The sequence below is a fragment of the Alligator sinensis genome, unplaced genomic scaffold (genome assembly GCF_000455745.1).
Source record: "Alligator sinensis unplaced genomic scaffold, ASM45574v1 scaffold485_2, whole genome shotgun sequence".
NCBI lineage: Eukaryota > Metazoa > Chordata > Crocodylia > Alligatoridae > Alligator > Alligator sinensis.
Window position 1 is genome coordinate 1,022,743 of NW_005842069.1, and position 10,188 is coordinate 1,032,930.

The following is a 10,188-nucleotide window of genomic DNA, read 5'->3' on the forward strand; positions in this document are numbered from 1 at the left end:
CAGCCATTCATTCCTGCCTGTGGCAGGAGGTCAGGCTAGATGATCTGTTCAGGTCCCTCCTGACCCTAGCTACTATGAAACTATGAAACTATATGTATGCATAACACAAACCACACCATTAAAAATAAATACATTTCAAAGTCTGGAGGGAGGGCCCTGTGCCCTGCAATAAGATGCCACAGGCAGCCACAAACACCACCCCCTTTTCACTGTCAGAATGATGCACACCCCCAGAAATACAGCCCAATCCTCAGGGCTGCTGGCTTCTTCACTTCTTGGGCCTGAATGGTCTGTGCACAGAAAAAGTGGCCAATCAGTTCCTGAAAGTAGAGGTGGTCATCTGTGGGCTATGGCTGTTCTTTAGTCCAGATGTTGTTGGACAATGACACATCTAACTTCCTTGTTGCCCCACTTTTATGCTTCTTTTCTAGACTTTACTTCTCTCATGACCCTTTATTTCTGGGTACCATTGATTAGTTTCTCTGTGGTTGTCATACCGTTCATGTTTTTATTTTTCCAGCATATTCCTTTGCTCTAACAAACGCATCACATGCACATATCTGTCCAGCAACTCTGGAAATTCCAAGGGCTCTGAAGTTGGACACTGTCCAATTGGTCCCCTCTTGTCACCTTTCATTAACATTTCCAGTCATGTCATCCCTTTGATTCAGTCAGTTAGTGTCAAGTTCAGTTAATTTGAACTAGTAACAAGGCTTACATTATACATGCCTATGTTGATAATGCTGGAACATAAGTGCCTGTGAAGGCAAGCTCCAGGCTAGCTGGTAGTGCAGAGACAAAATGCAAAAGAACAGTTCAAATAATAGTGAGGCTATACAAAAACTTAAGCCATGGTTAAAGAAGGCTGAGTATGGAAGAACAGTTCAAATAATACTATAATTCACCACTCAAGCAGGTACAACTAAAGCTAAATGTGACAAGCTACCCTAACAGACCCAAAAGCAGGATACTTTGGATTGGAAAAAAAAATATTGAAATATAAAATAGATTAATGTTGTTACAGATTACATACATAACAAGTGAGTTGAGCAAACACAAAGAATTAAAAACAGCCTTTGCTTAAGTCTCTGATCATAACAGTGACTCGGAGTCACAATTTTCTCCTTAATGCACTTCAGTACACACTGCAATATTGTGTAGGGTTATCTGACTGTGTGGGAATGGGGTACCAGAGCTGTATAGCTGTAGTAGCAGGGTGTTCCATGCTGAGCTGTTCATTTCATGGAAAAATTTCATGAGCTGGGGGAAGCAGCCCTGGGCTGGCAAGCTGGCCCCCCAGATCCCTGTCAGCTGGGGCTGCTCTAACATGCTTTATTCTGCATGTGTAAACAAGCCCTGTGATCCTTAGTGTAGACTTATGCTTAAGGGAAGAGTAATTTGGTGCCATACTTTACCAGATATTTACTCAAAATTTGCCATACTAACCTGTTACACCACTCAGTTGCACAACATGCAGTCTTGGGGAAGAGAATCAAGGACATTTATACACATGCTTTGGGAGGCATTGGGGGAGGGTATTTTAATTAGTGAAGCTCCGAGAGCTACGCTAATTAAAAGCACCTGGAGCATCACATGTATCAGTGTTCCTGTGCTGAAAAATAGTGGCAGGATGCTTTGAATTAAAGTTGGTCAAATGAGCTTTAATTTAAAGTGCTCCAACCCCATTTTTCAGCACAGGGACACTGATATACATGAGACTGGAGGCTGCGCAAGCACATTAATTTTCATGGTCCAGCAGACTGAATTAATTGAGTCTCCTCTAATGTGCTGGAATTACAGTTCATCAGAGCAGGGTCCCTGCACATGTATAGTGTAGCAGAGCACCTTTGCTGCCTGCCACTTTAAGGGCTGAGAGCTAGCAGCAGAACAGCCGGCAGGTGGCTGCACTCCCAATCAGAAGTCACATGGCCAGCAGGGGACTGCCTGATTAGGGAAGAGGGTTCAGCTGTTGGCAATAAGAGCAGGCCTGAGCAGGGGAGCCAGCAGTTTGCTGGCCGCAGCCATGGACAAAGCACCACCCAGCTAGAGCTGCTGCTCAGAACTGCTTGGAGGTAAGGGCAGGAGCTATGGGGGTGGCAGGAGGCTCCTGGGCCTGGGGTATAATGTAAAACTACACCCTGCTCAGGTAGGATGGTGTGGTGGGTCCACCTATGGGGTGGTCCCCAGGAAATGCCACACCAGTTGCCTCCCTAGTGAAAGGTGAGGATGGGGTGCCTGATAGCCCCAGCCCCCACAACCTAGTGGGTAACCCAGATTATAGGGACAGTCATGAGAACCAGGCATGCCTAGGGAGAGGCACCTGAGCCCCATGGGGTGCAAGACCCCAGAGGCCTCAGTGAGAGAAGGCAGTAGAATAGCCCCAGTGAGGGGGAAGAAGGATGTGTAGAGGCCCGCACAAAGTAGGGTTCACAGTAGCAGCCTGAAGGGCAGTGCATGAGGGGTGCAGAGTATGGTTGCAGGGGTAACCTGAAGGGCTGCACACGGGCCGGCCCCACAAGAGTGTTAACTTAAGTAGGAGAGCCTAGTAAGTGAGCATAAGTGGAAGGCCCTAGTGTAAGGGTGTAAGCTGAAGCATCAGGGAGGGGACAGAATGGCCAAGCTAAGTCTACAGATGCCTGAGGCTGCAGTTGGCTGCCAGAGGCCAAGACCTCAGTAAGTTCTCAGACATTGTGAGGCTGAGTTTGGGTCAGAGGTTAAGCATTTATTTTGGATGCCATCTGCGAGGCATGGGATATGGTATAAGGGAGGTCAGAGCCATGTATAACATCCCAGGCATTGGGGCACACAACGGGAAGCCTCCCACATTTTTACACCAGATATTTATACAACAAGTTGTGGCAGGCAAGACTGAGCGGACTGTCCCAGAGACAGTTTGGTGGGCCGATGATGAGACCCAGCCCCAAACGGGCCCCCTGTCATATATAGGAGCCCCAAGATTCCACTCTATAGCCCACTTTGCCTCCACAGGCAGTATCTGAGATGCTCCATCCAACTAAAGATCTTAATATTCTAGTTTGTCACAATAGTTCCAGCCAGTCTGGCATTGAGAGAGAATAATATCATCATTCATTTACAGACAGAAGCTCTAATTCCAGCTGCCTTAAAATTTGCCCTCCCTTGAAAAAATAACAACATGAACTTACTATTTATTATTGCATATGGTACATTTTGGTTTCTTTCTATTGATTTTGTTGTAATACTTATCCAGGAAGTGCATCAATATCAGGGTAATTTTTGGCTAGATTTTCTATTAGATCTTCTCTGTTGACCCATAGGACTGTCTGTAATCTTGTTTATAAAAGTTTTCCTGCTAAGCAATTTATTTGCTTAGCAACTTTGAATCCTGTAAATTTCAGCAAAAACATTATCATTCATGTAGTCCTACCCCTGCTTTACTAAGTAAAAATAAAATTTACTGATATATCTTGGCAACTATATTAATTACACTAGACAATAAAATACACTGGTTAACATTTTAAAATGTCAAGCAGATTTGTTTAATTGTACTGGTATCTTTGTAGATGGGAATATGTAATATCAATAAAAGTAAATATACAATTTTGACCTTCCAAATGGTCAAATTAACATTTAAAACAAATCTACATATATATAGCCCAAAAGAATATTTGTGATAAAAAGCTCAAAATATTTTGTATCAATTTATGCAAGATTAGATAATAGTGCACAAAGGGCAGAAGGAGAGAGAAGTGCAGATTCAACCAACACACACTTATTAGAAATAGGAAGTTTCACAATGTACTGGAGTGCTCAATTAAAAACAAAACCAAAAACAAATCTTTCTCCCTTGCCAGCAGCTAACATATAAACTGAAGAAACCAAACAGCTATTAAAATGCTCTGTTACCTTTTTCTCACACACACACACACACACACACACACACACACACACACACACACACACACAAATATATATTTTAGGCTTAAGTTACATAAATCCTGAACTGGAAAAGACAGGGTTTTTAAAATATTAACTTCTTTGTAGATCCTTTAAAAACATCAATATTTGTTTTTAAAACAGTCCTACAACACAGTTTATGGAAGTTTGAACATTTATAACCTTCCAGACTTTCAAAGGGATTTTATCTGGTAGAAAATCATGTTTGGAGAAAGTAATGTCCTATTCCAATTATAAGTTGCTCCTTCATATAGCTGGCCCTACAATGTCAGGTTCAACTTTAGAAAAAGCAGCTTATTCCTCAAATGTAAATTCCACAGGGGAATAAAATAATCAAAAGAAAGGAAGCAAAGGTTAAATTCACTAAAAATATTAAATTTTAAAAAGCACTGAAAAAATATTCTGACATTTTTATTGTATGCACAAAAATACTGATGTTATAAAATAGTGCAAGTATACTACTCAAGGCGGCAAGAAGCCTGAATTAGGTTGACCCTACCTTTTACTCAAGTGCAATGATTCTGATGGAATAAAGAAATATGAACTTATAATAAAAAATTAACTAAAAATATAGTAGATGTAAAATTGTCAACAGTGCTGTCCTACAAGTCTGAGCTGAGACGAAGTGTATAATGGGGTATGAATAAAATAGGAGTGAATCTCACAAAAGTCCAATTATACCTCTAAGATAATGGATCTTTCTTTTTTCTCAGTCATTTACCTTCCCTGTTTTTTGTACCTTCCCTTTTCTTTTCATTTAAATCTATACTTTTCCAAATTACACATTCAAGCTGTATACATGCAGCTCAGTGAAAGTCACCCATATCAAACCTTTTTCCCCACTTATGCTTCATTATTATTTATTTATATAGTGGTACCACCTAAAGGCTGGAATCAGATATTTCACACACAATGAGTAATAGATTCTGTCCTGAATATCCTGTCATTTAAATTGTGAAGAAAGACACAGTGCGGTGAAGTGAAATAATTTGTTCACAGTCACAAACAGGATGCTAAGAAAGATATGCAAGTGGTTTGAACTGAGGTGACGTTCAGCCATTATACTACAGCTGATGTCCAGAAATTCATTTCCATAGCCTTATGTTCATAATTTTTTTTTTTTTAATTACACATCACTAGCGGATATTTCCTACCTAATCCCTACACCCTGAATACCTAACTTGTATTTCCTCAGCTATTTTTTCCCATCACATCAGCATTCTACACTGAATTCCAAATCAAAGCAAATTGTATTGGGTATAACTAGGTGCTTGTTTCTATTAATGCAGCATGTTTCCCCTTGATTTTTAGATAACAGAATTAAGAAGGATGGTATTTTGAACTTGACTCTCTTTACGTCTGGTTCTTCATTTCTTTGAACAGGGAAATCATTTAAACTTCTAAAAGAAAATGTAAAAACCACAGCCTCTTTTTCTTTTCTTGCAATTCCGTGCCTCATTCACTTAACAGTTGCCAAATTCAGAACATTGTCCATGTCCCGACTGCTGAAAGGATGCTGCAGGAAAAATAGTATGCAATCATATGATTAAAGATCATATCAAAATGGCTATGAAGATTGGAATAAATGAAGTTCAATATAAGCTCTTTTCAAAGTATGACTTTAGAGATGAAGGGAGGAAAGCAGATGATATCTGCTTCAGCTTTACTGTAACAATATTACCATTTAGTAATCAGTGGGCATGTCTACACATAACTGTACAGTGACATTGTTACTACACCATGCTTTAGTACTTCCTTTTGGAAGTACTAAAACAGTGTAGAAACTGCCTGTACTGCAGTGTATAGGCAGTGCATGCTTATATTTCCCCACTATGTCGCCATAGGAGCGCGCTATAAGTGGGGAGCGCATCCCTGTGGTGAAGTAGCTAGCAGTCACCTGTAGACCTGTGTGATCCCTACATCACTGTAGCATAGAATATGGTCATGTAGTGCATTGCTATGTCACCATAGGGCAACATGTAAATGCACCTACCGTCTCATAATGCAGGGATGTGCGGGGACAGGGGACAGAAAAGAAAGAAATGGGAAATATTGAGTAAACAAAGGATTTATTAATGTATCTTGCAATACATACATGTTCTATAGGACTGTTAACCCACTGAATGGGAACATTTATCTACTTATCTTCATGTACTGTATGCAGACTTTTAATATAATAAAAGTCTAAACTTGTTACATTTAAAAAAACAAATAAAAATCAGACACATTTTAGACAAAAACATTGTATTAATGTAAGAAAAAGCTCAAATAACACCTTCCTGCCTATCAACTTATTGCAGCGAGAAGCCCCAACAGGCACCAGAAGGGGGTGGGGGAACCTTCACAAGCCCCACACCACCCAAACAACCTGCCCTCCCCACCCAGGGAAAATAACCTCCCGGCACTCAACTGGAGCAGGAGCCATGGTCACGTGAGCTGGCACTATGCTGGCTCTTCAATCAGCTGTTCCCAAGGTAGGGAAACCCTGGGCCAATCACGGTGGCCAGAGACACCGCTATGGGAAGATTGAAAAGCCCACTGGAACCAAGAGGCAGGAGGAGCACACCGACGAGGAGCATGCCTGGTGTGGGGAGGCTTCAGTGGCCAACAGAAGCCTTAAAGCAGGTGCAGGGCTGGAGTCCAGAGCAGGGGAAGTGGTGCCGCTGCATTAGGCTGGGATGGAGGAGCCAGTTCCATTCTCCTCTGCCCCCAGCATCTAATTTCTGAGCAAATTCATCACAAGCATTTCTCCCAGAGACAAAGAGGAGGAAACCAGAGAGAAAAAAAACAGAAGAGAGGAGACAGAATCCTAGCCCAGCCACAATCAAGGCTGGGATTCCAGCAACCATAACAACTGGGCTAGCCCATAGGAATTTATGCTGACGCCGGTCCCCCAGAAAATCAGGGTCTACCAGGCACGGCTGGACAACACAGGCTGCACCAATTGGTTGGTGAGTGGATTGGGTGTAGAGGAGGTGGAGCCCCATGGAACATCATGTTGAAACCATGAGTACCTCTGTTCCCCCAGGTCCCTAGGAAGAGGACTGAACCCCTCCTTTTTCATCCAGTAACACCAAGTCATGGCAGGCAAGTTGAGGGAAGGGGGGGTCCCGGTCAAGAGGGTCGGTACAGCACTCACCACATCACACCTAGGTACTTCCACAGTGGTGCTTTGGCCGGGAAGTGTTTTGAGACATCAGTGTTAGTGGTTCAGAAATCCCATCCTGGGTCAAAGCAGTCATGCAGGCATTGGCAGTTGCTCACGTGGAGCTTCTAACACAGGCTATCCAAGCCATAGGGCAGGTGCTAGAGATACAACAACTGCAGGGGGCCCACCAGCAGGAGTGGATGCAGCGTAATGCTGCCCTATTTAAGATGCCATGGATGACGCGGGAAGACAATCCTAAGGCCTACATAGAGGCATTTGAAAGAACTGCCCTGCAGACTTTTTTGGATTGTACCCAGTGGGCTCAGCAGTTGGGGGCTATGGTGATAGACCAAGCTCAAGCAGCCTATTGGGCCCTGTCCAGGGAGGATGCCTGAAATTATGACACCATGAAGGCTGCAATCCTATACAGGCTCGAAATTTCCCCAGAGCCATAGATAGCCATTTGGAGCCCAAAAGTCAAAAGAAGTCAAGCAGCCTCAGTCTGCTGCAATACCTGCAGGACGTGCTTAATAAATGGTTCCCCACAGGCCGGTTTGACCAGGAGGGGGTCATAGACCAGGTCCTGTTAGAGCAATTCCTCTGGGACCTGGAGGAGGACACTCAGATGGGGGTAAGGAGACACCAACCCTGGACCAGTGAGGAAGCCTTTCACCTGCCAGCTTGGGGAATGAGTGGGGTCATGGGTGAGGCCTCTGTGCCCCAATGGGACCTGCCACCAGGGAAGAAAAGAGGCGAATGGCTCTACCCCATGGACTGTAACTTTGGCTCCATCGTACATGAGGGAGGATGGGATCATCCCATTGTGACAGCATGCATCAGGGATAGGCCGGTAAGGGTGACCCTAGACATAGGATGTTCCCAGTCCCTACTCTAAGCAGACCTAGTCCCATGGACTGGAGTTAAGGAAGCTGGGCCTTTGGTAATGATGTGCATATTGGGCAGTGAGATGTGGTTTCAGAGCTGTTACCTTCCCTTGAAGGTGATGGAGTTCCAAAGGGAACTGCGGGTCAGCTTGGTGCCAGCACTGGCCTGCAAGATGATCCTAGGATAAGAATGAGAGCCATTTTACACGGTACTAGAATGTGCACAGATGACTGAGGAGGAGAGAAAATGACTTAGATGGCGGAAGGCTGGGCCGGAGAAACCCGCACTCCACAGAGGGAAGTGGCCTAAAACAGTATCGACATGGAACAATTTCACCAGGCTCAATGGGAAGATTCAGAGCTCTGATGGCTCAGGACAGAGGACCCTGGAGAAGGAACATCCCAGAGTCACTCCAGTTTTGAGGTAATGGGGGGCTACTATACCGGGTCAAGAGGGGTGAGGAGGATATAGCAGAAAAACAGCAGCTAGTGGTTCCGTCCTCATTTCTCCAACCCCTATGGAGATTGGACCATGAATCCCCCACTACACGGTCACTTAAGACATACCAAGACCTGGGCGAGGCTAGTCCAGGAGTTCTTTTGGCCACATCTTCAGGAAGATGTGGAGAGATGGGGAGCAGGTTGCCCCGAGTGCCAGAGAGCACAGGAATGGAGGCTGCAGAGGGCACCCTTGTGACCGATGCCCATAACTGAGACACCGTTCTCACGTGTCGCACTTGACACTGTGGGTACTCCACCGAAATCTCATGGCAGATACCAATATGTGTTAGTTTTAGTGGATTACGCCACGAGGTTCCCAGAGGCAGTTCTACTCAGGTCAAATATGGCAACATGCATGGCAGAAGAGCTCTTCAAATGGATTATAAGTGTAGGCATACCTCAGGAAATACTCACTGACCAGGGAACCAATTTCACGTCGGGTGTGATGAAGGCTCTCTGTAGCACCCTCAGCATCACCCACTTAAAAATGTCGGTTTACCATTCCCAGACAAATGGCTTAGTCAAAAAACTAAATGGAATCATCAAAAGGATGCTCAGGTGATGTTCACAGGAAGACCCCTGTAGATGGGACACCATATTAACACTGCTTCTGTTTGCCCTATGAGATGCCCACGAGTCAATGGAGTACTCATCATTCCAGCTAGTATATGGCCACAGTCCTAGAGGGCTGTTAAAGGTCATACAAGAGGAATGGGAGAGGGCAGTGGGGTCAGGGTTAGTAGCTGAGATGTACTGACAGGAGCTACAAGACTGGATCAACAAGGCCCAGCGGATCACTTGCCAGAACCTGCAAGTCATACAAGAACAGCAGGGGACTCAGTGTAACAGGAAAATGAAAACCCAAACATTCCATCCAGGGGATATGGTCTTGGTCTCACTTCCCACGTCAGCAAGTAAACACCTCGCAATGTGGCAAGACCTGTTTGGGGTGGTCCAGCAAGTAAGACCAGTGGATTACGAAGTGCTCAAACCCAGTCTCTGCCATGAGCACCAAATCTACCATGTAAACCTCCTCAAGGAATGGAAGGCATCCTAGGACTGGCTGGCACAGAGAGAGGAAACAGTAGGGGAACTGGGACCCCTCTGCCTGGAACCTGAGGAACCATACCAAAGAAGCAAGTGCAACTTGGGGAAGATCTGGATGCCAACCAATAGTGGGAACTGAAGAAAGTTATAGAAGTAGGGTCAGAAGGGACCTTGTAGATCTTCCAGTCCGACCCCCTGCCTGGGCAGGAGGAAAACTGGGCTCAAATTACCCCAGCCAGGTAGGCATCGAGCCGCTTCTTAAAGACCCCCAGGGTAGGAGCCAGCACCACTTCACTTGGAAGTTGGTTCCAGATCCTAGCTGTCCTAACTGTGAAGTAGTTCTTATGGATGTCTAATCTAAACCTACTTTCAAACAATTTGTGGCCGTTATTCCTTGTTTTCCTGGGGGGCGCTAGGGGAAACAAAGTCTCCCCCAAATCCTTCTGGTCCCCCCTAGTGAGTTTATAGACAGCCACAAGGTCCCCCCTCAGCCTTCTCTTGTGAAGCCTGAACAGGTTCAGGTCCCATAGCCTCTCATTGTAGGGTCTGCCCTGCTGTCCCCGGATCATGCAGGTGGCCCTCCTCTGGACCCTCTCAATGTTGTCCACATCCCTCTTGAAGTGGGGTGCCCAGAACTGGACACAGTACTCCAGCTGTGGCCTGACCAGTGTC

General features: G+C 44.9%; 1 long non-coding RNA gene across 1 annotated transcript in view; it reads left to right on the plus strand.

The window, feature by feature from the left end:
- Nucleotides 1–2,018: 2,018 nt before the first annotated feature.
- Nucleotides 2,019–10,188, plus strand: part of LOC102380090 — a 23,384-nt gene continuing 15,214 nt past the window's right edge. The window contains exon 1 of the long non-coding RNA XR_323812.1: nucleotides 2,019–2,072. This is a non-coding gene — a long non-coding RNA (uncharacterized LOC102380090). The remainder of the gene's footprint in view (nucleotides 2,073–10,188) is intronic.